The 23,316-nt window shown below is 40.6% G+C and overlaps 1 protein-coding gene across 1 annotated transcript in view; it reads left to right on the top strand.

Annotated features, from left to right (window-relative positions):
• LOC135098515 (uncharacterized) overlaps nucleotides 1-23,316 on the top strand; it is a 53,322-nt gene that overhangs the window by 12,135 nt on the left and 17,871 nt on the right. The gene's annotated exons all lie outside the window — the stretch shown is intronic.

Genomic DNA, 23,316 nt, shown 5'->3' with positions numbered 1-23,316 from the left:
TGGGTGTGTGGGTGTGTGTGTGTGTGTGTTTGCGTGCGAGGCAGCATCACAACACACACAGAGGCCGATTAGTGGTGCTACATCCCTGAGAGAGTGTCACGGGGACTAAGGCGGTTATGAGATGAAAGGTGGGCGAGAACTTCACACTCCAGAATAGATTCCAGCGCCTGATGTGAGAGAATCGGAAGGGCGTGACTTCACCTTCAGACATCGCAGCGATCGTGCCTCAGCCATGCAAGTGAAGCAAGAGTCGAGGATAAAGTTGCCTTGATTTGGCTTGGCAGGTTGTCAATGCGGCACCACTTGTTATTATTCTAGCGACACATTATGAAATTCCATCCAAGTCAGCTGCCATTGAAGGATAAATGACAAGAAAGAATATTTTCCTAGCAATAAAAAAAAATTAATGTGTTAAATCAGAAGGATCGAAGGACACGATAGAAAATTTGTAATATATTAATGGTGAAGTATTACGAAAAGACTCAACTAAAATAGCTTTCTTAACAGATGTTAACACTGCAAAGAGAGAGAGAGAGAGAGAGAGAGAGAGAGAGAGAGAGAGAGAGAGAGAGAGAGAGAGAGAGAGAGAGAGAGCTGGGAAACTGAAAAATAATTGGGGATTGTTTTACTAGCTTTGGGACACAACCCACCAGAATAATGAAAACTGACATGAAAAAAAAAATGTGTATATATATATATATATATATATATATATATATATATATATATATATATATATATATATATATATATATATATATATATATATATATATATATATATATATATATATATATATATATATATATATATATTTCGAGTATAAAAAGATGGACGAGGGTGATTCTTGGTTAGGATTATTGTTGGTGAAAGGAATATTTTCAGTGGGGAGAACTAGTTTTCTGTCTTGAACGTGCGAGGATCATATTGTAGTGTTATATGTTGTTATTGTCCAAAGTTTTAGTGTGTTAGGCACAGACAGGAAGGCCTCACGCGTGGAATCGATAATAGTTCAGAGGAAAGGAGGAATAGCAGCATTAAGAAGGATGAGGCTACGTCGATGAAGCTACGTCAGAGAAACACAGGAAAGAAAAGCTCCTGGCGGGGTAACTAGAATTATTGGGTTTTAGAAGATCATGGACGTTGCCTGCAGGATGAAGGGTCTCGGCTTGGCCTCGATGAATAAAAGACAAAGGCAAAGTTGACTGGACAAAAGTACAGTGGCAAAAATACGTGAGCAAGACAATAGAGAAGTGGGGAGTGTACTGATGCAAGACTGATGAACATTAGACACTGTGTTCTTGATTAGCAGTGGAAGGTCGGGTCAACAATGTGAAAAACTAGGATGGAAAATATTAGTATAAGCGTGGCTAGAGAACACAATGTTGCAGGAAGTCAAAATATCGAGAAATATGAAAAAAAAAAAACATTGTATAATGAAGCTCTGTTGTGGAAGATCAGGAGCAAAGCTGATGAAAACTGCGTCATCATCATCATCATCATAAAATAAGGAAGGCTTCTGAAAATATTATCGAAAGAATGCAACGTGCCGAGAGGGATGGAAATGATGAGAGACGCGCACAGTATTTCTATTGACTGTAATTTTTGCTTCCCATTCTCGATATTTTTGTGTCACCAGTTCTACGTTTTTGCGACAGGAACATGAAGGAGTGTGCTAACGATAAAGTTTCACAAAGCAAAGAACGCTTTCGGTAGAGGCAAGTTAAAGGCAGCAGAGAGTGAGGGGATGCGGGGCCACTTGCCTCGTTGCAATGGTTGGCGCTGAGGTGACGCGTGGTGTGGTGACCGCCTCCTACAGATTTTACCTGGTTTACGTTTCAGGTGTGTGTGTGTGTGTGTGTGTGTGTGTGTGTGTGTGTGTGTGTGTGTGTGTGTGTGTAAACGTTAACTCAAGGCGTTTCATTTCCTCACGTCACTTACACTCTAGAATTTGACATGTTAATAGAGACGTGTCCTTTCATCCTTCGAGGAGTGACACCCGCCTGCCTCCCGCTCCAGCACGGCAGGTAAAGAAAACGAGTCTGTTCCCCGCCTCCCCTGGGACACCTGTTGCAGCCCCGCAGGATTACAGACTTGCAGATTGGAAAGTTCTGCATTAATTTTACCGAATCTCGTAATCTCTTGGTAAATAGGAAACGGCGAGCAACAAGCGACCTTTCCTGGTTATTCATCACGATTCAAGATTACGATCTTAAATGTAACTTGTTTATCAATGCACTGGTAAGGACTGGTAAGAAAAGTATGGGACGTTTTCAAAGTTTGTGGAGTTGGAGGCAGCTTGTTGGAAGGAGGGAAGCGTTTCTGTGTATATGGCAGGACATGTGTGAGAGTGGGTGGTGGAGTGAGTGGAGGGAGGCATGCAAGATTTAATGGAGAGGAGGTGGAAGAGATGGATTGTTTCAGGTACTTGGGATCAAGTCACAGTGGACACAAGAGTTGAGACAGAGGTGAAGTGCGGAGTGAAAGAAGCAGGAAAAGTTCTTGATGGACTAAGAAAGATCCTCAAGCAAAGGACACTGGGTGTGAGTGTACAGAGAGAGAGAGAGAGAGAGAGAGAGAGAGAGTTATATGTGGGAATAGTGGTATCCGCTGTGCTGTGTGGTGCTGAAACATGGAACACGGAAGTAGCGGAGAAGAAACTGTTAAGTGTACTGGAAACGAAGTGTTGGAGAAGTGTGTGTGTGTGTGTGTGTGTGTGTGTGTGTGTGTGTGTGTGTGTGTGTGGAGTAACGTGGTGGGATCGATAGAATAAGAAATGACGAGGTGAAAAGAACTGGTGTTTTGAGAGAGTTGCCTGGATAGTACATGTTTGTGTTGTGATGTTTGTTTGTGTTGTGGAGAGAATGCAAGACAGAATGGTAGGCCTATATAGATACCAGGGAATACATTATTATTATTATTATCATTATTATTATTATTGTTTGTTGTTTGTTGTTGTTGTTGTTGTTGTTGTTGTTGTTGTTAGTAGTTTCTTCAATTTTATTAATTCTAATTAATTAGTTAATCAATTAGAAGAGGGGGACAGCTGAATGTCACTGAAGAAGAGTGGATAGTTGTCTGGAAGTTTCATTTACCAGAAAGAAGCGGACGTGATTCTGTATTTACCCTGCTGTGTAACTGTGGACACAGGTACGAGACGTGACGGTGACGGCAATTGTGGCAGCCTGATGGCGCTGCTCAGTGTGACAGGTGTAATGAATCCTCAGTGCTGCACACGGTACAGTTTATTCTGAGTCCGGTCACGTCTATAATTATATAAAACACTCAACACCATAAGTATGTTGTTTTGTTGTAGCGTCACTTTTGTAGCATCAGTTTGAGGTGCTCATTACAAATGTCATCACGCTCTGTCTACTGCACACTTAATGTATTGTACACTTACGTATATTAGTGATGTGGCGGTATAACCTTGATATCCAGGATCAGGCTGGTGAGTCTGTTGTGGTACCAAGAGCTCTTGTCCGCTGCAATGTGGCTGGTGAGTTGTGTTGGTTATGTAACGCTGAGGGGATGGTGTCCTGAGGGGACAGTGTCGGGGTGAGAGGCAGCCATTTTGTGGTTGGGGCTGCGGTGGTGTTGTGGTGTTATTGGTGTCCTTGGGGAAGGTGTTGTGGCGTTACAGTTAATCTATGGTGATGGTGGTGATGTCTTGTGAGGTTTGAGGAGGTAAAATACGGGAATTGTTATTTGGGGACGCGGTGACAGCGTCTGGGGAAATTCCCGCAGCTGGGGAAAATATTTCAGCGGCCTTTGAAGGAGTAAAAGGGTTTTAGTGGTTTGAGAAGTGACGGGAATGTCAGGTATTGATGTGCATAGCCTCTGAGCAATAAGGGAGGCGATATAAGAGCCTCAATAAAAGGGGGAATCTATGGTGAGTGAGTGAGTGGGATTTATCCTGTGTTGGTCTAGGCTAGAAATTTGTTCCCTAATTTCCTTTAATGTGTACTACCTCAATTTGTTTGTGAGTTAACATTATTATTAGTATATCATGTTATTATATAGAATAGCTATGTTTTCCTCCCCAACATTGATCAGGCATTGAGGTGATTTCTGGCGTGCTGTGCCGAGGTAAGGGTTTGTGAGAGGGTTTGATAGCTGGCGATTTCTGATAGGTCGGCTAGGTGCTCGAGGCCTTTAAAAATCCAGACCTTTAGAACTTTCTGGGATCAGTGTGCCGTCCACTTTCTTGGAAAGATAACAGGGATCGTGACACGTATTGGGGCTTTGTGAATGAGCGTGGGCGACGGGTGCAGAACACAGGTCTGTGTGTGTTGGTGGCGACCACGCTTCTTCCGTTAGGAGTGTGGCGAGCACCACAACACCTGACCACCACAAGGGTTTCATTATGGCACTAACCATAGGTCACCATCTTTTAGTGTAAACACCCTCACGACTCACTCTCCCACCTGGTCCTCCTCTTCCCTCTCATCTTCACTCCTTCACTTCTTCCTTCTCATCTTCACTCCTTCACTTCCTCCCCTTCCTTCCCCGCCTCCTCTATCCTCTCATCTTCACTCCTTCATCTTCTCATCTTCACTCTTTCACTTCCTCCCCCGCAAGCGGTAACAGCAGTGCTACTAAGGGACTACAAGCCAGGAGCCGTGATGGTCTGAACTCTGCATTTCCTGACAAACGTATGAATTGCTCTTTGTGACTGAAGTGAGAAAGCATCTGCAGGAGGTAACTCAGTCCTTCAAAGGATACTTTCACCATGGAGAGGTTACTGTGGCACTGAAACGGACACGGAATCAGTTTCTCTTCAACAGTGATTCCGCTGATGGCAGTGATGTCTTGAAAGATTATTTTGCTGAGCTGCAGGCGAGTGACACAATGTGAATGGAATTTGAGTCATTGCAGCCAGGAACCGTTTGTAGCAGTACATATTGTCATGATCACTCACTATTGTTGCTGTGTTTGTAATTATGTTGTTATTTTATTAGATAATATTATGTGTGTGTGTGTGTGTGTGTGCGTGTGTGTGTGTGTGTGTGTGTGTGTGTTTGTGTTGTGTTGTGTTGTGTTGTGTTTGTGTTTGTGTTGTGTTGTGTTGTGTGTGATGAAAGATGATCCTCTCTCCCCAAAGAGGTCCTCTTCCGTGTGTGTGTTGTGTTGTGTTGTGTTGTGTTGTGTTGTGTTGTGTGTGATGAAAGAAGCTCCTTTTTCCCCAAAAAGGTTCTCTTCCGTGTGTTGTGTTGTTTTGTGTTGTGTCAGTGTAAGTAAAGCGATGATACAACGATGATTACATGATGCAATGCGTCCCGCGATGATAATACACGATGATAATACACGATGATAATACACGATGCGTTCCACGATGATAATACACGATGATAATACACGATGATAATACACGATGCGTTCCACGATGATAATACACGATGATAATACACGATGATAATACACGATGATAATACACGATGCGTTCCACGATGATAATACACGATACGTTCCACGATGATAATACACGATGATAATACACGATGATAATACACGATGCGTTCCACGATGAAAATACACGATGAAAATACACGATGATAATACACGATGATAATACACGATGATAATACACGATGCGTTCCACGATGATAATACACGATGATAATACACGATGATAATACACGATGCGTTCCACGATGATAATACACGATGATAATACACGATGCGTTCCACGATGATAATACACGATGATAATACACGATGATAATACACGATGCGTTCCACGATGATAATACACGATGATAATACACGATGATAATACACGATGCGTTCCACGATGATAATACACGATGATAATACACGATGATAATACACAATGATGATACACGATGCGTTCCACGATGATAATACACGATGATAATACACGATGATGATACACGATGCGTTCCACGATGATAATACACGATGATAATACACGATGATGATACACGATGATAATACACAATGATGATACACGATGATAATACACAATGATGATACACGATGATAATACACAATGATGATACACGATGCGTTCCACAATGATGATACACGATGCGTTCCACAATGATGATACACGATGCGTTCCACAATGATGATACACGATGCGTTCCACAATGATGATACACGATACATAGCCTTCTCCCCTTCAGGGTCCATTTAAATCCAATGGGCAATGGCGTCGACGCCTGCAGCCCCTCACAGTGAACGCGAGGTCATGGTGACCAAGAGCCACCCACCATTCGCCGGACACTGCCATGGAGGAAGCACAGTCCTCCCCTAAAGGGCTCCTGGGCTGGCAGTATTTGCCGTAGGGTGTGTGGTGGCGTCTCCTTGGGCTGTCAGGGGCTGCAAGTGACGCTAACAATTTCGTAGGTGGAGCAGAAGAGGAGGCTGGCGTGGACCTTGGGCCCAGATCCAGCCAGCTCCAGTCGGCCGCCTGCTCCTCCACCGCGTCCACCAAGTCTTTCCCCGGCCTGAATAAATTTGGTCCCAAGTTTCCGAAAGTGATTTAATTTTGCAGCGAAAAGAAAATTGCCGACTTGCGATGAAAAATGAGTTGGGTTGACGCGAGTCGAGGAATCAGTTTGCCAGCGAGGCGAGGTGGGAACCTTTTGCTGTGAGCGCCTCGGGTGTTGCCTCTGTGTTTGTTGCCCTCAAATGTGCGTGTGTCTGTGAGGCAATCATTCATTAAGGCAGTGAGCTCTGCCTGCCTGTTCTGCCCTCTTCAAGCGAGTTAGCATTAGAGAAAACATGAACGATGTTGTGTGTGACTGTCAAATGTGATCCAGCAGGTCTCACACTTTGAGATCAATCTCTTGGTCTTCAAAGGAGGAACCGCCTGGAAACACCGCCTGTATCTTTCTCTGCACCAGTCTTCCTAGCATTTAACTTTTCATTAGTGTTCATTGTTTTGATGTAGCAATTCGAATTCCTTTTATTTTCAAATTCCACTACGTAACGTGTAGTGCTTCAGCTTAACAAACACAGGGATAGATATACTATAGTTTATCTTACACAAGGGATCGTTTTCTGTCTCATCACAAAAAAAAATGAGCAATTTCTGGATATACTAACATATTATGAACTCAGTGTAACAATCATTACGCCAAGTGGCTGATGATAAGTACTTACTACTACTACTACTACTACTACTACTACTACTACTACTACTACTGCTACAAGTAGTGCTAGCAGTGTTATGGACACTGAAGACTTAGACGTATTGTAAAGTCTCGAATGCCATTAAATGGCAATAAAAAAAAAAGAGGTTACATAAATTTGCGACTTGGTACAAGTTCGATAATTTTCATTACGAAGTATATTGTTGTTATTAATATTATTATTAGTAGCAGCAGTATTAACAATCCCTTTGGCTAAAAGCAGTCACAGTGGAATAAAGTGAGTATTTCTCTATGCTTATACAATCAGCGGTTCACACATCGCCCACATAATATATACGCCTTCCTGCAGCCTCCCTCGTGTTCCCACGTGTCCATGTCTGTCCGTCTCTGTGCTGCTTCACATTCCTTCCTTCACTGTCATCTATGGTGGTCTTATCACTATGCAACTCTTTATAGAGAGGTTAATTATTGATGGAAGGTGACTGACGAGAGAAGGTGTCAGCAATGCAACAAATGGAAGCACCACGCACATCGAGAAATTGCTTAACATTCAAATCTCTGAAGCTCAAAACTCTGCGAGAGCCCAATGGTTGTGCTCTACACCGCTGGATGGGAAATTGTTTTCATTCTTTTGTGTACATCATTGCCCTAATGACTGATATCACAACATGTAAAAGTCATTGTAAAATTAGCTAAACATCGGTAAACATTTAACTGGACAAATAAAAGTCTATAGTAAGAGAGCATAGAGTAACACAAAGGTAAAGCACGAAATTAAAGTGCAAATACAGATAAATAAAATTTTAGTAAAATTTAATAATACGTTGTCATAAGCCATAGTAAAACCAAGATTATAGTGAAAAAAAAAAATAAATAAATAAATTACATAAAAAGTACTATCATATTTAATGACAGTGTCTTGAGGCAGCTATGACAGCAAGTGTCTGCCACCGAGAAATATGCACTGTGTTATATTAGTGTTGGTCATTAATCCATTCTTGAGAAAATATTCTTTTGCCTTAACAAGAATGGTTTGGTCTTCTTTAATGATATTCTCTAGGTGTGCTGTAGCACACCTAGAGAAGAAACTGAGTGTCATTCGCGTACTGAACTAAAATACAGTCACTGGTGCACTTAGCCATGTCATTAACATGTATAGTGGACAGTACAAGATAACGCCCCTAAAGGCGCCACGTACGGACCGGTACAGACTCAGTGCGATTCCCACCATGGTGCGAGCCATCAATCAATAGTCTCTTCTAGATTTGACTTACCTTTAGGATTAATGTCAAGTATTTCCCCACCCCCAATGTACATTTTCAGTTTGTTGACTGCCTAAAGAATAAACCGTTTATTATTATTATTTTTTTTTTTTTGTACTGGTCCAAGGGTGGAGCCTTGAGGGACACCGAAATGGACATTTACTTTAGCAGGTGTTGCCCTTTGCAGTTTGACTGACAGAGTCATATTGTATTAATAGTCGTTGAAGGAGTCTATGTTGAGGTGAGAACACTTTGCCAGGAGGTTATCATGGCTGACACTGTCCAATGCCTTAGACAAATCACACAGCGTCAACAATGACACTCTCTTGTGGTCAATATTATTGTAAATATTATCTTTTATAATAGTTAGCGCAGACTCAGTTGAGAGATGAGGTCTAAAACCATGCTGGCTGTTAGAAATGTATTTGTTATCCTCTAAAAATTCTAAAAGTTGTTGACATACAATTTTTTTCAAATATTTTGGAGAGCACCAGTAACAAAAAAAAAAAAAAGAACATAAGAAATAAGGGAAGCTGCAAGAAGCGACCAGGCTTACACGTGACAGTCCCTGTATGAAATATACCTATCTATTTCCATCTGTTATCCCCATCCATAAACCTGTCTAATCTTCTCTTAAAGCTCTCTAGTGTCCTAGCACTAACTACATGATTACTGAGTCCGTTCCATTCATCTACCACTCTATTTGAGAACCAATTTCCTCCTATCTTTTTCCTAAACCTAAATTTTTCAAGCTTGAACCCGTTATTTCTTGTTCTGTCCTGGTTGCTGATCCTAATAATTTTGCTTACATCTCCCTTGTTATAACCCTTATACCACTTAAAGACTTCTATCAGGTCTCTTAACCTGCGTCTCTCTAAAGAATGTAAATTTAACAACTTCAATCTCGCCTCGTAAGGAATACTCCTCATCCCCTGTATCCTTTTAGTCATTCTCCTCTGTACTGATTCTAATAGTCCTATATCTTTCCTGTAATGTGGGGACCAGAACTGCACAGCGTAGTCTAGATGAGGTCTGACCAGCGCCAAGTATAACTTTAATATTACTTCCGGCCTTCTACTTTTAAGACTCCTAAAAATTAATCTTAGTACCCTATTTGCCCTGTTTCTGGCTTCTTAGACGGAGTTCAGAGCTAACTATAACTCCTAAATCTTTCTCGTACCCTGTACCTACCAGAGTTTGGTTGTTTAATGTGTACCTATTGTGTGCGTTTCCTCTACCTACGCTAAGTACTTTGCATTTATTGATATTAAATTGCATTTGCCATCTGTCCGTCCATTCATTCATTTTATCTAAATCTGCCTGCAAGGCGATGGCATCCGATTCTGACCTAATTAATCTACCTATCTTTGTGTCATCCGCAAAAAGGAACAGGACGATAATTGTTTGAATCATTAAAATCACCTTTCTTTAGCAGAGGAACGACACATGCGTTTTTCCAAGCCTGAGGAAATACTCCGGTAACATTTGAGCCATTTATGACGCATGGCAGGTAAGATGCAATAGAATATAAGGCATCCTTGATAAATTTGAGCAAAATTCCATCTGAGCCCACAGAACGTGTTTGGTTAAGACTTTTTACTGTTAATATGAGTGTGTTGGTGTCTACTGGCTTGGGTCTGAATTTTTCAGTCACACTACTGCACTTTACAAAGAGAAGGGTCCAGGGGGGAGCACTGATTGCTCTGTACTGTCTGCTGCGTTGTCATATGCTGTCTTTCCTACATTGGCAAAGAAATTATTAAATTATTCTGCTTTTTGAAAGACATTATGAAGTTCATATTTTTCTCGAGCTGCTTTTCTTGCCGGGAACTAATTATTTTATCACATTCCATATGGCCGATGAATTTTGTTTGCTCTTATTAGACTTTTTAAGATAATATATATATATTTTTTTTTTGCAGCACCAGTAAGACTCTATATTTCTTTCTTTTCATTCGTGCATTGTTTTTGCAGACAAATATTGTGTCTGGCTCTCCTCAGCTTGGTGCGGGTGTCGTCACGCTGCCTCACTGCTACACGCAAACCCTCAGTGAGCCAAGGCGCTGCAGGTCTGCTTGCTGCCTTAGTTACTAAAGGAGCACACGCATCCAGACAACTCATAAAATTAGTATTAAAATATCAAGTTGTAGATGAACGTGGCCTGTGGTCAGTATTTGATCAAAAAGATGGGGTTCTGGCACGAGTAGCTCACAAAGCGTCCTTGTTATATTTACCAAGGTGACGAAAAGATTTTAGTTCATGCTCTCTCCGTCTTCTTGATATTTATTGTAATGCCAATTAGGTCATGATCAGGTACTGGCCCGGGAACAACAGAGGTGGCCAAAACACTTTCTGGTTTATTAGTGATGATCACATCCAGCACTGTGGCTGTGCTTGACGTCATCCTAGTGGGCTCATTTATCATTGGTGTGAGTCTGCTATTTCTGATAATACCATCAATTTTGTTTTTCTTAGAAAATAAATTATCATTAAAATCACATCAACATATAAAGCCATTTCTTACATACAGACATTTGTTTCATCACATCTTGGACATATTCAGAAGAGGAAGCTGTGGCCTTGGGGTGTCTTTAAACACAACCTATAATAAAAGCTGGTAACTTACTGCACTGTACACTCGTCCATAAGTCCTGGACACGGGATTGCTTAGGAGTAGGTAGTTTTATCACTCTTGCCTTCAGTTGCTTGCTTACATATATGCAGACTCCTCCTCCACGTCCACCATCTCACCTGTGTGTTGTACAGTTAAATGTTCATCAGGAATTTCATTACGAAGCCACGTCTCGGTAACAAAACAAATCGATATTTCTTACGTGTACAAGATGCTTAATGTCATCAAGGTTTGATTGCAAAGACTGGCTGTTTGTATGTTAAATAGTTATAAAATCGTTTTTGATATCAAACACATCGGCAGCATCTTCCCCGCCACATCCCTAACCGCTGTAGTAACTACATTGGCGAGATTTGTGTCCAAGTGTATGGCATCCTTCACACCTCAGCCTGTGGTCGTGTCTACACGTCAACTGTTTGTGGTTGAATTCACCGATATTGTGGCATCCTGGTTTCTTCTGATTATGCTGCTGCATATTTGTGGATGTAAAGATTCTTCGGCAGTGTGTGCTGTGCGTATTGTGTAGTGAAAATGTTGCTTAGGAGTGTGTTTCCCTGAGTGTATTTGGTGTGTGTGTTCCTGTCACGAGCCGTGTGACAGTAAATCCAGAGGATGGCAGGCTCGGACACACAAAATGCTTGAACTTAAAACACTAGGAACCCCAACAACGATATATAATATATATATATATATATATATATATATATATATATATATATATATATATATATATATATATTGAATAGGAACAATAAAAATAAAAAAAAAGAACAAGAATGAAGCAGGACAATAAATTAACAATATATAGTATGAAATACTTGTAGTGATGGCACGGGCTCAGCAGTTGTCTATGCGTGTGTGTGTGTGTGTGTGCGAGTGTGGCGTGAGTGTAGCACTTGTATAACGAGGGTGTGTGCAGGTGTAACGTGTGGCGTGTCGACGTGAGGGTAGCACAGGTGTAATGAGTGGAGACGTGAATGTGTGTGCACGAGTGTTGTGAGTGTTCTGCTATGCTTGTGTGAAAGATGACCCAGAATCCAAGCTCCCGGGAGAGGGAAGTAGATCCTCTGCTGTGTACTAGTAGACTCCTGAGGTGTCGACCATAAGGCAGGAGGTGGCTTGGGTTTGGTGCCCGAGGCTTGAGTCTGAAGCCCCGATGTAAGTGGAGCGGTAGATCGAGATTCCCAACCTGCGGGCGTCTCGAGGAGTGGCGGATGAGGGAGCCAAGTCCCATGAGCTCGAGGGCTGTTATAATATATATATATATATATATATATATATATATATATATATATATATATATATATATATATATATATATATATATATATATATATATATATATATATATATATATATATATATATATATATATATATATATATATATATATATATATATATATATATATATATATATATATATATATATATATATATATATATACAGTTGTAATTTACGTAAATCCTTATGAACGTGTTGTTTCTCGTTACTCAGAAGACATGGACGCACACCCACCCACCCACTCACACCAACGCGAACTCACCCACCCATCTTGGCATACACACACACACACACACACACACACACACACACACACACACACACACACACCGTCCAGCCCTCCCTCAATCCTTCGTCAGGAAAGCTTATCTTCACAACCTAGATATAAAGGTGTGTTGGTTCTCGAGGATGAGTGGATTAAGCGTGACTCAAGCCATCGGGCGCCTCACGAAGAGACAAGCAGCGATTCGTCTGGCTGAGGAGACTAGACGGCAGCTCTCTGGCTTGAAATGCTGCGTCACAACGTCCAAGGAGGCTGCAATGAACGTGTCAACGTTCATCATGTCACTTTTTTTTTTTAGGTTAGAAGTTTGAAATTTTAAATGCCTAAAATGAAAATTACTAGATATGTTTTATATACATTATGATCTTTATAACTATAACTATAACTATATATATATATATATATATATATATATATATATATATATATATATATATATATATATATATATATATATATATATATATATATATATATATATATATATATATATATATATATATATATTTATTCAATATTATAGTGACAAGAAAATATCTTGAAATGAAATGTACAATGTGTTCCTTTCGTAACGTAAATATTCAACATGCATAGAAAAATCTAAAGATGAAATGATTTTGCAATATCTGAGGATTTCACTAATGTTTTGTTGGTAGCCTTGTAGTTGTTCAATGACAGAACAAAGCGAGAAACTCACAAGTAAGTTAATCAGTAACTGCCAGGAGGAGAGTGTTGAGAATGAGGGTCTTGCATGTCAGGCTGCGATCATTGCTGGCCGTAACAGTCCAGACGTTAGTAATGCTATATTCATTAAGGCGGCAGGTGGGGAGGTGTGGCTATGAATGTGCTTCCCTGCACGGCTGTTGGCTGGAAGCTTACGGTGCAGTGCCGCAAACCTAAGGGGGTTCTCCATTGCAGCATCAACCCGACCTGAGCCGACTGCGGGAGTGACAAATGGTTCCCTGGACGCCGTGTGTCACCGGATTGCAGGCGAGCGTCAGGCGGACCATGAGTCGGGACGCTGGCAAGTCCGTTGACCAGAACCTGACCAGGAAAATTTAAGAAGCGTGGCCTTGACCTTGCTCAGCAGTTGTGCCCTCACCTGACCTACGTTATGTTGCTCTGCGTTCATTGTTTCTGGCAAAGTGAGTTAGTGCAGCCGTGCCTTCAGTGTGTCACCATAATTTGCAAGCAGTCGATTTCCTGCTCTACTTTACCAGGTGGTATTTGTTTTGAAAGAGAGTTGAGAAGTGGATTATGTCATGCTCTCAACCTAAATTTTATACTTCTTTATTCATAACTGCATCAACAGACCACCTGGGAAAAGTAATGCTTTGTGCCTCTGTTTGTTTTCATTTCACGACACGGTAGGAAGGGAGAGCACGTCCACAGAGCAAAGAATTCAAGAGATACCTCTTGGAATTCTGGGAAAATAGGATGCTCATTTCTGGTCGTCCTTCAGAGAAGCTAATGTTATGCATGCGTATGCCATTTAAATTCAGCGAAGAAATTTGAGAAATACTTCTGGAAAATGTTTTAACGAGCTCCTATCGTTAAATCTTCATAAGAAACGTTTGCACCATAAAGTAACGAAATTTTGTGCCTCACATCCAGCATCAGAGACCATAAGAGCAACAGCAAGGTGTATTCGAGGAACAGTGTTAAGATGTGTATAAACAAAGTAAAATATACGTAGTGCTGACAGGCATCACAGAAAAGAAAACTTGTAATAACATTTCAAAGGAAAAACTTTTAACCAGTACAGTGTTGCGCTTTGTCAGAGATAGTGGTCTTGTCAGGCTGCATTTCTTTTTCCTAAGCTTCTTATTTACCCCGTAAAATGACAGAAAAGGGAAAATAACAAGTCGATTCATATATATATATATATATATATATATATATATATATATATATATATATATATATATATATATATATATATATATATATATTATTCCCATGGTATGAATGCAAGTGTGGCTACCAAGCGATTTTGATTCCAGGATTATTTCCCTCCTCAGAGCCCACGATATCAGACTTGGGAAGCGGAATTTTACTTTTATATTTTTTTAAAGCTTTTAATCTCACCTCTACATATACTTTCACAACCTTACCGTATGTGCAATAAATCAGTATGTCTTTACATTATAAATATCTATAAATAAACGAGAACTGTACGTTTAGGTAAAAGGTTGGATGTACATCTGGCAACACCTTACGTCTCAAGGCCATGGCTGCTACGTACACCCGCAATTATCAAAGAATATAACATACTATGAATTTTGTGACTTACAGTTTTCCTTTCTGGTTACTCTGAAGTCTCATTTCCTATTTACTATGCCTTACTGATTATAGATTTGAGGAATAATTTCTACTTACAACCTCGCAACATAGGTGGAATACAGAAGCAGGCAGGGAGTTCCAGAGTTTACCAGAGAAAGGGATGAATGATTGAGAATACTGGTTAACTCTTGCATTTGAGAGGTGGACAGAATAGGAGTGAGAGAATGAAGAAAGTCTTGTGCAGCGAGGCTGAGGGAGGAGGGGAGACATGCAGTTAGCAAGATCAGAAGAGCAGTTGGCATGAAAATAGCGGTAGAAGATAACAAGAGATGCAACATTGCGGCGATGAAAAAGAGGCTGAAGACAGTCAGTTAGAGAGGAGGAGTTGATAAGACGAAAAGCTTTTGATTCCACTCTGTCTAAAAGAGCGGTGTGAATGGAACCCCCCAATAAATGTGAAGCATAGCCTTTACATGAACGGATAAGGCTCCTGTACACAGCAGCTTGTGGGTAGGGGGTGAGAAAAAAAAAAAAAAAAAAACTGGCGGAGAAGACCCAGAACGCCTAATTTCATAGAAGCTGTTTTACCTAGAGATGAGATGTGAAGGACAAACCAAGAATGTTCAGTGTAGAAGAGGGGGACAGTTGAGTGTCGCTGCAGAAGAGGGGATAGTTGTCTGAAAGCTTGTGTCGAGTTGATAGATGGAGGTATTGAGTTTTTGATGCACTGAACAATACTAAGTGTGCTCTGCCCTAATTAGAAATTTTAGAGAGATCAGAAGTCAGGCGTTCTGTGGTTTCGCTTCATGAACTGAAGGGTTGGATGTCTATGAGAAGACGTAGAAATGTGCAGGGTGGTATCATCAGCGTAGGAGTGGATAGGACAAGAAGTTTGGTTTAGAAGATGATTGATGAGTAATAGGAAGAGAGTGGGTGACAGGACAGAACCCTGAGGAACACTACCGTTAATAGATTTAAGAGAAAAACAGTGACCGTCTACCACAGCAGCAATAGAACGGTCAGAAAGAAAACTTGAGATGAAGTGACAGAGAGAAGGATAGAAGCCGTAGGAGGATAGTTTGGAAATGAAAGCTTTGTGCCATATTCTGTCAAAAGCTTTTGATATGTCTAAGGAAACAGCAAACGTTTCACAAAAATCTCTAAACGAGGATGACCAAGACTCTGTAAGGAAAGCCAGAATATCACCAGTAGAGCGGCCTTGACAGAACCCATACTGGCGACCAGACAGTAGGTTGTTAAGTAATAGATGTTTAAGAATCTTCCTGTTGAGGATAAATTAAAATCTTTACAGAGGCAGGAAAATAAAGTAACAGGGCGGTAGTTTGAGGGCTTAGAACGGTCATCCTTTTTAGGAACAGGCTGAATGTAGGCAAACTTCCAGCAAGAAGGAAAGGTAGATGTTGACAGACAGAGTTGAAAGAGTTTGACTATTCAAGGTGCAAGCACTGAGGCACAGTTTCTGAGAACAATAGGAGGGACCCCATCAGGTCCATAAGTCTTCCGAGGGTTTAGGCCAGCGAGGGCATGGAAAACATTATTGCGAAGAATTTTAATAGGTAGCATGAAGTAGTCAGAGAATGGAGGAAAGGGAGGAACAAACCCTGAATCATCCAAGATAAAGCTTTTAGCAAAGGTTTGAGCAAAGACTTGGCATGGTTCCAGGCAGAAATATAAAGCGCATGAGATTCTGGTGATTGAGGGATCAAGTACTTTTTGTGGGCTACATCTCCATCATGTATAGCACGAGAAAAGTCTTGCAAGGTTTGGAAGGTTTAAGTTGAGAAAAAGAGTGAGGAATGTACGTCTCTATGCCAGACACTATCACTTTTGTTATACTCTCGGCACACAGAGACAGATCTCTGACACGAAAGCAGTAGTCATTCCAAGGAAAACTAGCAAAATACCTCCTTGGCCATTTTCGAGTGACGTTTGTGGCTCGGGTGACGACTTTAGAGCACAACTTCGGCAGAGAAACTAACATGCCACACCTGTTCGGGACTGACGCAGACATCTTCCAGTACATGGAAGTAGGTGACAAGGAGTCCGAGTGAGTTGCTGACAGAAAGAAGAGGAAGGCGAAGAAGCAGCTTCAGTTCAGCGATGACTATGAGCCAGAAGGGCATTAGGAAAACCTGGCTACAATGCAGCAGGTGGCGCCTCCTGATTCCTACGCCTTCAAGTGCATAATACTTTGCAAAGAAACGGCGACCAGGTTCCATCTAATTTCTCTGAAATGTCATGTGACTACCATTGGATGTTGTTTTGAAGAGAAAAAAAAAAATTGAAAGTGGAAGGCAAAAACAGTTGTCTGTCCTTATCTGCAAACATCTCAGTCTGTCTTTTTTTTTCTTTTTTTCGTTATTTCTCGCTAACCACTGCACCAATTGTAATGAAACTTTTTGCATATGAAAGAGTTTTTTTTTATTATTTGTTTATTTATTTTTTATAATTTTTTTTATTTATTTTAATTAACATTTATTTTTCTTTTATTTTCATTCATTTATTTATTTTTTTATTTTTATTTTCTTTTTTTTTTCTTTTTTTGTTGTTAGGAGAACAACAGTAATGTCGAGGGTTAACCTTTCGTAGTCAGTCTCAGTATTGCTTTTATAGGGATTGTCTACAACAGTTTTCATAGTCAATTCCTACTGAAAATTAGTGACAGTGACTCACTTCTCCCTTACGTCTTGCCGACCACTTTTGCGTTTCCTGTCAGTTGTCATTGTGATGGCCATCATAATAATACCTCGGAGTCTCCACCCGGGGAGGGGACCACAGATGTCCCCAGGTCGGACTGCTCTTCTTGTATCGACCCTAAGTGTCTTGACACCCCTCTCAACTTTTCTTCATTAATTTCTGCATCATTTGTGGTCTCAGATCTTATTTTCAATATGTAGAACATCACCAATCCTCTACTAAACCTCATCTTCTTTTCCTCACTGAAACATTGGTGTCTGAAGCAACTGACACACACACACACACACACACACACACACACACACACACACACACACACACAGAGAGAGAGAGAGAGAGAGAGAGAGAGAGAGAGAGAGAGAGAGAGAGAGAGAGAGAGAGAGAGAGAGAGAGAGAGAGAGAGAAAGAGAGAGAGAGAGAGAGAGAGAGAGAGAGAGAGAGAGAGAGGGGGGGGGGGGGCCAAAGCAAACATTATATGTATAAATGGTTGTTGTTCACAGAAAAGGTTTCTCTAAAAAGGTGTGTGAGCTTGTGCTTGCACAGCAACACGTGTTTTACATAGCGACAGGAACACGTGCTCCTCCTCTTCCTCCCCCTCCTCCTCCTCCTCCTCCTCCTCCTCTCCCTACTGCTTACCTATTTAAAAACTGATGTGTTTCCTCCTCCATCACTGCAATCAATGTCATCATCAATATCATCACCATTGTCATCATCATTACCATCATCATCGTCATCATCATCACCATTGTTATCTTCTTAGTCACCACCACTAGTCATCACCACCCCTTCTATTAACTAGTCGTCACCATATCCGCCTTTTATCTACCTACTCACCGCTCACCAAAATAACCCACAGATCACACCATACATGAGGCAAATCCTTCACTATGATGTGGCAGCCTTGTCAATTGATTCTTCTTCCAAATGTATATTCAAAGAAAAAAAAACTATAACCTATGAGTCCTGTAGCTTCTTCTCGTTGTGCCAAAACAATGTCTGGTGCAACTTTCGGGTAGACTTTCTAAACATACCTCAAAATAGTCCAGTATTTCAAATCTCTTAATACCTGCATTATTTATATTTTTATTTTACTTATTTATTTATTTATCTTATTTCATATGTTTATTTTTAAGTATTATATATATATATATATATATATATATATATATATATATATATATATATATATATATATATATATATATATATATATATATATATATGTTATTTTTCAGAGAAATCCTTTGCAAAGGAAAGATACATTGATTCCCTGTTGTCTTTGATGGTTTGTAAATTAAAGAGCGTCAGTATTACATATTGTTTATGTGAGTGACGATCAAAAGTGATTAATTCAACAGGAGGCGATGTAACTTTGGCAATGGCCTGCTGGGTTGATCACAAATAACCATCTCCCGGAATATCATAATTTGGACCGTTCTGATCAACGACTGCTTACCGGTAGCAATATGGAGCAAAGATCATCAAATATAATGTGTTATATCTCTGAAAAAAAAAAAATGTGAAAGAAATAGGAAGACTCAAAGTTTAAACCTCACATACGAGGAAAAAACTGAGAAATGAATGTGCAAACTAAAAGGTTAAAGTAGAAAAGTAAGAGTATTGAAATGGACACACGAAAAAAAAAAAGAGAAAATTATAAAGAATTCCAGATGGACAAAAGACAGGGGGAAAAAAAAAGAGAAAGAGGAAGAATGGAGAAAAAGAGAATGCAAAAAACAGACCGGAGGGAAACAGAGAGAAATGCATGAGCGAAACAAACGGGAGGAGAGAAAAAAGAACAGAAAGAGAGAAAACAGAATTGTAAAAACTCTCTCCTGATAAATGGAGCAGAGTAATCCGTCAGTCTAGGAAACAGTCTAGGAAGGAACTTAACACCTGGTGGATGAAAAAGCAAGTCGCTACTAATCCCAACATTGGCAAAACTACTTCTGAATTCCCGTTTCTATCCTTTTCTATTAGTTTTCCATTGTAATAGAAAGGAAAAGGTCAGGCCAGTCATTAGAGAGGAGGAAGAGACAAACAAAATATCGAGTAATGAATACGTTGCATTTCTGTTTGAGGTGCGCCACGCATGAGCTTCAGTGCCTCCATCATGACTCTTCTTTATTCTTCCTGTTTTGTGAGGTTTCAACACTTTCCCTTCTCGGACCATTGGTTGCACGCCTCTCCCCCTATTCCCTCCCTCTCCCCAACGTCTCACCATCCCAGCTAGTCTAACCACGCGTCCCCTTTTCCCTGTGCCGCTTTTTTTTCTTTTTTTTTTCTTTTTTTTTTCTCTTCACCTTTAAACTTTTTGCCCCATTTCCTTCCTCCTAAATACTCTCCCTTGTCCCTCCGCTCCGTGCTTCCTTTCCCTTTCAAGTTACCATCGCCGCCTCTTCCTCATTCCGTCCAACAAACTCTGGGTCTGCGTCCCGCCCGTTTATCCTCCTCTTCCTGCTGCTGCTGCTGCCTCATGTAACATCCACTGCGGCACAAGTCAGGTTTAATTGCGTCTGTATTTCAGGTAGTTGTTCTGGAAAATCGTTACGTCGAATCATGCTCCTGGCGACCTTGACTTGAGTTGAGTTGCTCTGTATGTAACTGCCGCCAAAGTAAAACTGTTGAAAATTCATTAGTTAGCAAGCACCACCAGATTAATTACCATCTCGTGCACGTTGTAGTCAGTAATGTTTCCGTGGCCGGGCATTCAGAAGCTACTCACTGGTTAGGTACAAGGAAAGTTGTGGTATTCCAAATTCAGTGTTCTAGGCGAGTGAGTAACTTTGCTTTGTCAGATCTCACTCTTCGTAACAAATTGATCGCAAACGTTACTTCTGCTTTGCTCTTCGTATTTTGGGGAACAAGGAATACACATATAGTTAAGTTCCTTATTATATATTTTTCGAACGCGGGTGTCTTCACACAGTAGCGCGGAGTCTGGTGTCTGCATGATGGCTAATGTGTTTGATATGTAGCCATTAATTGTGAGCAGTATATAGGCCATGTAATAGGCTCAACAGACCAGCTGGTTGTTGGTAAATATATTTTACAGACACGAGCTATTTTGTACGTTTCATAGGCTCTCCTTCTCCTCTTCCTACTTTTCATTTTCCTTCATAATTCACTTGACTATTATTTCTCCTCTTTCCCATTTACCTTTGTCAGTCTTCCTCTTGTTTCATTACACCTGCAGAAGCAATTTCAGTATTCATTAACAAGACTGTCTCCTGACAGTTTGCCACGATGAAGAGAAGAGAAGGAGGACGAGAACTCCTTGAGACACACACCTTTTGAGACAGACAGGCAGACGGTTAGATAGATAGATAGATAGATAGGCTGATTGACTTTATTGACAAATAGGATATGATGGATTGAATGAGTGATAGATAACATGATGAAGAATAGATGGCTTACAGACAGTTATCATCTCCCTTCACTCTCCCCATCACCCACACACTGCATCATTTCCTTACAGTGGCTTACCGGATTCTGTATCCTGTAGCCACCTCACCCCCCCCCACACCTCTGCACACTACTCTTGAGGGAGCGGCCACCTTGGTCCCCGCCATAAATCACTCGCTAATTCATTTTTGTTCCAGCCAGTCTAATCAACTCCTTGAGCCCTCAGCCTCTTTTTTTTTCCGTTTAGGTTTCCAGCAAGTCTGTCGTGTGGTGCTGAAGGAGACTCTCTCTCTCTCTCTCTCTCTCTCTCTCTCTCTCTCATCACGAACTAGGACACAAGGTCGAAGGGGCATCATCTCCATGCTGCTGCGTCTTTACGAAACACACACACACACACACACACACACACACACACACACACACACACACACACACACACACACACACACACAAAAAAAAAAAAAAAAAAACCTCGTCAGGTCTCCCCTCCACATTTTCATGAATTATTGAGGCACGTTCTCTTCCTTTACCCCTTTCCTTTCCTTAGTTTCGTCCTGTGATCGTTTTCTTTTCGTCTCTCTTTTCGTCATCCACAAAGTACAAGCATCACGGTACATTTCACTTTATCTTTCACCTACTCTCAGAGCACACACTCCCTCTTCTTCGTCTCCACCTCCCTTTAGATGCTAGGATATCCACCCTCCCTGCTACCTTTTCCTGACACTTTAATCCAGCCAGTGACACCGCCACTGTGTGCTGCGAAAAAGTGGCACAATTTAAGGGAAATCTTTGTAGCTTCAAAATCCTTAACCTTCGCAGCCCAGTGTCTCGCGTCCCCTCAGCGTGGCCAAGTCCCCTCCCGCGGTGCCATTCTCTCAAATCAGCCACAACATGTCAAGGCGGCCAGTCCCGGCTCCCTGCAGAGGCTTTTTGTGTTCTCACCATTTCTCTCCACCGTTGCTGCTCGCTGGCCCTTCTTCCCCCTCACACCCGCCCGGGACTGACATCACAAGTGGAAGATATAACCCATTTGCAAGAGTTTTCATGGCGACGAGGGAACAACAGTGTGTGTAAAGGTCAATTTCCTGGACACTGGAGGCTAAAAATTGCTGCATACTCAGGGTATTCCGCGTCACAGAAAACGGAATTTGCCGCCTGTGAGCGCCTGGCCGCCCCTGGATGGGGGGGGTGTGTCTCAAGGCGCCCGTGCATTGTGGCGTGGCTCGTGTGGCTGGTGGGTGCTTGCTCTATCTTGTGAGAATGTGGCGTATACCTCTAGATTTTTTTCATGGTTTGATATTAATATGTGAGATGCAGTACGAGATTATGTTTCCGCGTGTGTAAGAGGTTAGTTAATAGAAAAATAAATAAATAAATAGATAAAATAAAAGAGTCATTGTCGTTCATTAACAAAGCTAAGTAAAAAATGGTTTCAATAGGGAAGCTAAATTAATTTCAGAAATGTCTGCCTATTATTTTTTTTCCACATTCCATCATAACATTGTCTTTTGTTTGTTGTTTTCCTCATAAGCTGTTATTTAAAGATGGTGACGATAATAATGAAGAGTTTGTAACAATGTGCTTAATAATTACCGAACAAAGCAGTATTTGTACCATGAACCTCGCGGCCAATGAGGGAAAATTGCCTTTCTTGTACACACATGAAAAGCAACAAAGGAAAGTTGAGATAAGCCTCCATAGTGGAAAATAGATAAATAAATAAATAGATAAATTCTTATGGTCTGTCACATTCCTAGTTTATTCATTCATCTGTTTATTTGTTTATTTATCTATTTGTTATTTATTTATTTATTTATTTGTTTATTCATCTATTCATTTAATTTTTTTTTTTTTTTAACATTACCTTCAGTTTACAGTCAGTCTATAATGAGCCAATGCGATCTGTGTAAAGTTTTCCGTAATTTCATAATTCCTGATAAAGCACGTTCAATATTCGTATATAATGTAACCGAATACGCAGTTTTGCCGTTATAGTCATTAAAACCCTCCACAGTCCATGCATACAAAGCTGCACTTGGCTAAAAATTTCAGTGCAGCACATTACACGTGAGTGTTTAATGTCATTATTATTCATATTAGTAGTTATAATTTTCATGAGTGTTATTACCGTAGCTACTACTACTACTATGACTACTACTACTACTACTACTACTACTACTACTACTACTACGAACAAGAAATAACGGATTCAAACTTGAAAATAAGTTAGGTTTAAGAAAACGAGAGGAAGGAAATAGTTCTGAAATAGAGTGATAGATGAATGGAATGGGCTCATTAATCAAACTGTTGGTACTAAGCTTCAGAAAA

The sequence above is a fragment of the Scylla paramamosain genome, unplaced genomic scaffold, assembly GCF_035594125.1.
Source record: "Scylla paramamosain isolate STU-SP2022 unplaced genomic scaffold, ASM3559412v1 Contig67, whole genome shotgun sequence".
NCBI lineage: Eukaryota > Metazoa > Arthropoda > Malacostraca > Decapoda > Portunidae > Scylla > Scylla paramamosain.
This window is presented reverse-complemented; position numbering and strand designations above follow the sequence as displayed.